The sequence below is a fragment of the Eschscholzia californica genome, unplaced genomic scaffold (genome assembly GCF_041429995.1).
Source record: "Eschscholzia californica isolate CP2 unplaced genomic scaffold, dmEscCali1.0.p SCAF_2, whole genome shotgun sequence".
Classification (NCBI taxonomy): Eukaryota; Viridiplantae; Streptophyta; class Magnoliopsida; order Ranunculales; family Papaveraceae; genus Eschscholzia; species Eschscholzia californica.
Window position 1 is genome coordinate 8439293 of NW_028238309.1, and position 7017 is coordinate 8446309.

The window sequence follows — 7017 nt, forward strand, 5'->3', positions numbered from 1 at the left end:
TTTCAAACTTCACTGTGTAAGAAAAAGTGTTACATTTTAAGTTTGTTGTTATAATAAAATAATTTTTTTAACAAGATTCTAAATTTAATCGACATATATATAATTTTCTTAATGTTTTCTAAGGAAAAATATGTTTTAGAAAGGGAAATATCGAGGTAGAGATAAAAAGTCAATCACAAATTCACAATTTCTTCAAGTTCGAAGAATATAAAGTTAGAGAGAGAGACATGAACTCGTTTCAGGTAAATCACGATTGTTTTGGTAGGTTACTTTAGACAAATATAAGTTTTGGAAATAAAAATTGACAATAAATATCCACCATAAACATTTCTCTTAAAATTATGAAAAGAATAAATGTATTAACTCAACCATTAGAAACCTTTGGTTTACCAATGGTTAAATATATATTTATGAAAGGGTAAGAATGAGAGGAAATAAATGGCTTGATGCATGGGGCCCACTAAATAGTAAATTTTTGGACTTATTTTCTATTTTCTGTTTATTTTAGTTTTATATTATTTATTCATTTAGGAGTGGATGGATATATGACTAATTACCCCTCCTATTTTTGGATCTTAAACTCAAAATATATCTATATAATAAGGGAGGAGGGTATCTTTCCCCCTCCTCCCAACGGTTCAGATTGAAGCTCACAGGTTATATCAAGTGGTGGAGATTAATCTGAGATTTGGTTTTTCAAAATTGGATGGCCTATATTTCATGAAAAATTATTAAGGGCTAAGATCACGAGAAAGAGCATCTCCCAAAGATGCCCATTTCAAAAGGTTAGGATTTAATTTTTCCCTCTAATACTCTACTTCTAAAACTCTTTCCCGCTCATCTCCTTGCACGCCCATCTCCCTCCGCCTCTCTCTCTCTCTATCTCTCTCTATCTATCTCTCTCTCTCTCTCTCTCTCTCTCTCTCTCTCTCTCTCTCTCTCTCTCTCTCTCTCTCTCTCTCTCTCTCTCAATCTCTATTTACTATCACTGGATTTAGGATTTTAAGGGTAGCAGGTTAGTAAACTCTACTCCTCTCTGTAGAAAGTTTTGAGATTAAATTTGTTGGGTTGGTTTTGATAAATTTTAATGATCAATTTTAGGTTCAATTGGTTGAGAATGTTAGGGTTAGTAACTTGCTGGGTTTGAACATCAATGCAACTAACCCAAACAGTTTTAGGTTAGTGAACTTGGTGGGTTAGTTTTGATAATTGTTGAGGATGTTTGAATTAGTTTTGATGTTAAATATGATTTATGATAACAAGTGGGTTAATGAGTCTATGTGACCTTCCTTCCTGTAGTTAAGGTGCTTGAAGAAATGTATAAATCAAATTTCTTAGATTACTTTCTTTCTTGAATTATATCATTACTTCATCTCAGTCTTTATTTCTTAAATTTTATTTCTTACTTTAACTAAAATCATATGTTAAATATAGGGAAGAAATCTGATAGGTCATGCTAATGTGTTTCAAATAGGCGATGAAGATGGAAATCACCCTTGGCTTTCGAAGTTAGGCTGTTGTCTCCCCCACCCTCATCTGAAAATTCAGACCAGGTTGTTCATATTGAGGTTAGTGTTCCATATTGTTTACATTTTCAATTTGGGTTTGTTTTCTTATTCCATTTTGTTAACCAAACATATCAGTTTTACCTTCAGAAAAATGTTTTTCGATTTCATAGGTTTTACCTTCTGAAAACACACTCCGATATCAGATTGTGGTAAATGAAACCCTAGCTCAAATGGATTTCAAAATGATCATTGAACCACAAACATGATTTCTGAAGAAGATCATCAGTACCCAATCATTTAACTCAATGGCAGGTATCTCGGTAACCTTGCAGTTGGAGAAAATTTTATCCTTCTATTTCTTACTTTGGTTATTTGTCTGTATGTTCTTATTGGACTTCTTTCCAGTTCATTTCTCTAACCAAAATGACTGTGTGTGGTGATAGGAAGAGTGTGAACTTTAAAGACTAAAGAACACCGCGACGACTATCTGAACTTTATATAAGATAATTCAAGTGGGTATACTGTAGTCTCTCTAAACGTAAAAAAGACTACAAAATGGTAATATCTATGTATGTAAGTACTTAACCATTCCTTTTATTCTGTTTCCTGTTTTGTTAATGTTAATTAGGTTGATGATGGATGATGATTGATTAGGGCTTTTATATTTTAATCTTAAAAATCTATATAATAAGTGCATAAACATTCATTTTATTCTGTCTCGGTAATTTTCGATTTTCATTTTCATTTGATCAGGATAATGGAGAAGACGAGTTCGAGTCAGAAACCCATTTGTCGCTATTGGTAATGTCGCTATTGGTAATGTCTCTATCTCTCTCATATTTTTTCCTTTCTCTTTTGTAGTCGTTTTTACTCACAAGATTATGAACCTTTTAGATGTGTATTAATTGTGTATCTATGATCAACAGTAGTTGAAAATTTAGAATCGCTTTTATACCGGGCTTTTGTTAACTTCTATTAATTCGTGTTTGTTTGGTCAGATCATATGTTATTTTGTAACTTTTACCGATTTTTGATACTTGAACTGCTCAAATTTCTTTATCATTTTGAGGTCCAATTACAAAGTTTATTGATCAACCAAGCTAATGAAAACTAGGATTTTGCAGCTCATTCTCGCCTAACCCTTCCTTTCACCTTCTCGCTCCCCTTTATCTCCCAATGTTTTCCCTCCTCCCCGCGCATCTCCTCTCAAGGTCTCTCATCGCAGGTAACCCTCTCTATATCTCTCCGTGTCTCCCTCTCTCTCACTTGCTGCCTGTCTCTCTCACTTAGGGTTGAATCAACTGGGTTAGTGAATGAATTGAATTTCTTCGAAAACGTGAAAGAACAATTTGGGGTGTTTAGGTTGAAAAGCAATGAAATTAACATAATTTTTTTCACTCTTTAATAGTCTATACCCGTTGTCGCCCACTCGCCCACAAAATCGGCAAAGCGAAATATAAATAGGAGCGATAGACACAAATACATCTATTAAACCAATGGATTTGGTGGTGCAACTAGCATCAGAGACCATGTTAATGTGTGATTTGTATTCATTCCCATAGTTCACCAAAACCAAATTCAATGCAAACCCAATAAATGGGATAGTTAATGAAACGTATTCTAAGCAAATTCTTCTCAAACTTTGTAAGCAACTACTTTTTTTGGTAAATTTTTGGTCTGTTAGGCTTCAACTTGACTTAAGTTTTTATTTTGCATTCCTGTTATTATCTAATTTACCCGACCAAAGATTTGTATGTAATTATTGAGTTTTTTTCATCTTTATCTTTTTTGTTCCAGAAAAAGTTGAACCATATACGATCATCCTCATTTGTTTGAAGTCTCCACTTAGCTAAATTGATGCCAAATCTGAAAATTCAATGTTCACTGATGGTAGTTTTGAAGTGTTTAAAAGAACATGGCGTCGAATGAGAGGCAAACTTCATTGTAAGTATCTTTTTCATGTTTACTTTTTCTGTTTAGGTTTGGATGAAAGTCATGTTAGGCTTGATCATTTTAGGTTCAATTTTTTTTTCGCACCTTTGACGGAGCAGCTCTTGCGTCTGTAAAGATTAGGTTCATCACATTTTTTTCTTAGTTTTGTTTGTGCTTTGAAAATTATACTGATCTTCTTTGTTTCTTAGCATGGCTTGAAAATATTATTTGTGTGTAGAATAGCTACTTCACCAGGTTAGGATGCGTTCCAAATTTACTGAATCTCTCTCAACCAAATACTGTAAATTTTACAGAGAAATTGGCAGGTATGTTACTGTTCACGGATCTTACTTTTTTTCTATACTCTGAGATGCTTTTTTTTCTACTTACAAGTTTATAGATAACTAACTAGAAATCAAATATTTTGGTCGATCAATTATAGTTACATCTATTTTCGCATACGCGCTTCATTTAATGCACTTGATGAAACTGCAAGAAGTCTCTCACTTATTTTAACTGAAATTTAGGAGTTTGATTTGTAGCATGAGTAACCACTTTGTTCGAACTTATTCTGGGTTCTCTAATTTTGTAAACATGATTTTCGCTTGCATTTGGTCTAGGGATCTTGCAGTGAACAAATTAAGTCTAAACTGTAAATCTTAGTTTAGCGGTAACACACTGCTCATCAAAGAGTCTACCAGGACGGTTTCCATCCTTGAGCCTTCTAGAATTGTAAGTTCTTTCTCTATTTCTTTCTCCTAATTGTGGAGATTCTTAGATGTTAAGTTCAAAACTCATTTTATATCTCTGTTAAAATGATATGAATATGATATATGTCGGTTCGTTAGGTCTATTTTGATTTTTCTGGTGTTGTTGATTTTAAGATTTTGATGATGAATTTGGGAGAATTGCAAATCTTAGTTAGCGATAACACACTGCTGCTCGAAGAGCCTATCAGTATGGCTTCCTTCCTTGAGCCTTCCAAAATTGTAAGCTCTTTCTCTCCTCATTGTGGAGATTCTTAGATGTTGAGCTCAAAACTCATTTGATATCTCTGTTAAAATTGATATGAATTTGGATCTAGGTTGGTTCATTACATCCATTTTGATTTTTCTGTGTTGTTGATTTTAAGATTTCTCATGATGAATTTTGGAGAACTTTTACTCTACATTGACAAGAATCGTCGAAACACTAGGTTCTAAATCGAGATCATTCGAGGTTATTTTAGGATGTCTGGTACGATTTAGGTCTTCAAAACTGAACCATTACTGGCAGGCATGCTTTTCCCCCTAACTCATTTTGAGGAAATATTTTGGATTTCATAGGTCTGCATTTTGAACCGATACTGGCAGGTATGCTTTCCCCCCTAACTTATTTTCGACTTACCCATATAGACGATTAATGAGAAGATTGTCTTTCTGAGAAGATTGCACTGTTCTCAAAGAAGCTCTCTCTCTCTCTCTCTCTCTCTCTCTCTATGTCATCTGATTCCACGACAGTGGGTGAGTCTTTGGAAACATTGATTTGTTTTTGGCAATAGTATTACTTCAAATCATCTTTTTGGCATCTTTTTGTGTAAGTCTGGATTTTCGAAGTTTGGGTTGGTTGAAATTGTTCACAGTTAGTGTTTGATGCTGAATATTATGCATGCTTTCAAGGTTATTTATTCAGAGTGAGTAGAAAAGGGTTATTTATTCTCTTTTTAACTCTCATTCTCTCCATCTCTCATGCACAGTCGCTCGCTGTTTATGTCTCTGTCTCGCACATATAAACTTTTTTTTTTTCTTTCTCAATGTAGGGTTTGCTACTTGATATAGTTTCTAACTGTTTCTTCTGTTTTTGCAAATGTTATGTAGGGGCTAGACCATCCATTACATAAAAAAACCATACACCATTATCTTAATGCATGTTGGTTCTAGCAGTGCTCAAAACTTCTTTTTGTTTGTTCGCAGCTTGAGAGGATCATCGGGAATATAGAGTTTGTGTCAGAAAGGTCACCCCAAATTCAAAAGACACGGTGAAGGCCTATTTGTCGAGCACAGATTGACTAGGATTGAAGCCTTCTACGGGTTGCATTTTCTGTTGTCCCATTTGGGCAGTAGACATCTACTCTTAAGACCAACTCTGGGGAAGTTGTGAACTATGGTAAGATGCAGTTTTTCATTGATAAGAGGAATGTCAAATATACTGCAATCACGATAGGTATTTTTAAGATTAATAACAATAGGAATGTGTAGATTCATTCAAGGCGTTAAATGATGAGGAATGTTGATGTGCCAGAGGCCATTTAGGAGGGAAAAGCTACACAAACATTTCACTGTGGAATTTCCTGACTCTTCGACTTTAAACTGTTCGAGGAACTAGAGCATCTGTTCCCCTGTTAGGGAAGTAACTCAAATGATCGATATGCAGTTCGACGAACGAAAGGATATATCAATACATGATGTGAACGTCATAGACTATATGATCATTTTGTACCAAGATCAAGCTCAAAAGGCATGTGGAGGGGATGAAAGAGGGCCCAATACTTCAATGTGCCTCGCAGTGAGGTGTATGAAATGATTTTGACTATTTTGACTATTTTTTGGTGCTTTTTGCGTAATTGATTTCGAGTGTTCAACTCATGTTTATTTCAATATATGTTTCAAATTGTATGTTTAACTCTTTAATGCATTCGATAAAACTGTCCGTGCCCCACGGGCACGGGTTACACCCTCGTAACATATAGAGATCAATAGTTTAAACATAACTTTACAATTTCCGGACATGTCAACTGTAGTACTCCTTACAGTTCTTGAAGTACTTTTGGAAGAGATTGTCGGCGTCCGTAGTCCGTCATTAGTTGTGATATTTAACTTTTACTATTTATTATAATAAAAAGTGCCCCCACAAAAAAAAAAATCTTGGTCTGCTATTCATCATCACGTGGATCGCAACTTCAAACAAGCCAATAGAAAATTATTGTTATACCAAGATAGTCAAGATTAAGACTACTATCACGTTTGAGGTAAGAGAAATAGAGAAAATGGATCTAGCTAATAGATACATTGTCTAAAGAACAGAAATCAAGTGAACTATGTAGATAAATTCATATATTGGTGACAATTTTAACACCACTTATGCACAAAAACTTTCATAATCTCACATTCAAACTCCAATTAATGCACTGTTTGAAGCATTGCAAAGAAGACAAAGAAAACTTTCTAATCACATAAGAAACATACCTAAATTCATCATCAATTACACCAGATTCAATTTAACTATACTGAAATACCGACCTCTATGAATGCGTTATGAAATCCTAGATAAAACTAATATCTAAATCATTTAATCATTCTTTATAGAAACTATTTGATTAACAATACTAAACGTAGCATGGTTTAAATTGAAATAGCATACACAAGAATTAGTAGATAGAAAATGTACCTCTTTTCGCCTTAGACGATATGACAACAATCATGCCTCTTTGATTCCACGTAACTGTTGGATTATGGTGTCTCCTAGTGTTCTAAGCAGAATCTCAAACATCTAATGTCTAACACTAGTATTCGCAGGATTTCATGCATAAGCTAATAAT

At 34.1% G+C, this 7017-nt stretch overlaps 1 protein-coding gene and 1 long non-coding RNA gene across 2 annotated transcripts in view; one reads left to right on the forward strand and one right to left on the reverse strand.

Annotated features, from left to right (window-relative positions):
- LOC147555896 (homeobox protein knotted-1-like LET6) overlaps positions 1–880 on the reverse strand; it is a 93794-nt gene extending 92914 nt beyond the window's left edge. The window contains exon 1 of the mRNA XM_086663614.1: positions 868–880. The gene's annotated coding sequence lies outside the window, so the exon portion shown is untranslated. The remainder of the gene's footprint in view (positions 1–867) is intronic.
- LOC147555911 (uncharacterized) lies at positions 791–6152 on the forward strand. The gene is made up of 11 exons (XR_015235051.1): positions 791–1015; positions 1435–1568; positions 1679–1820; positions 1952–2081; positions 2262–2324; positions 3306–3452; positions 3679–3766; positions 4061–4172; positions 4325–4429; positions 5393–5585; positions 5678–6152. It is a non-coding gene; the product is annotated as an uncharacterized LOC147555911 (long non-coding RNA).
- Positions 6153–7017: the final 865 nt, after the last annotated feature.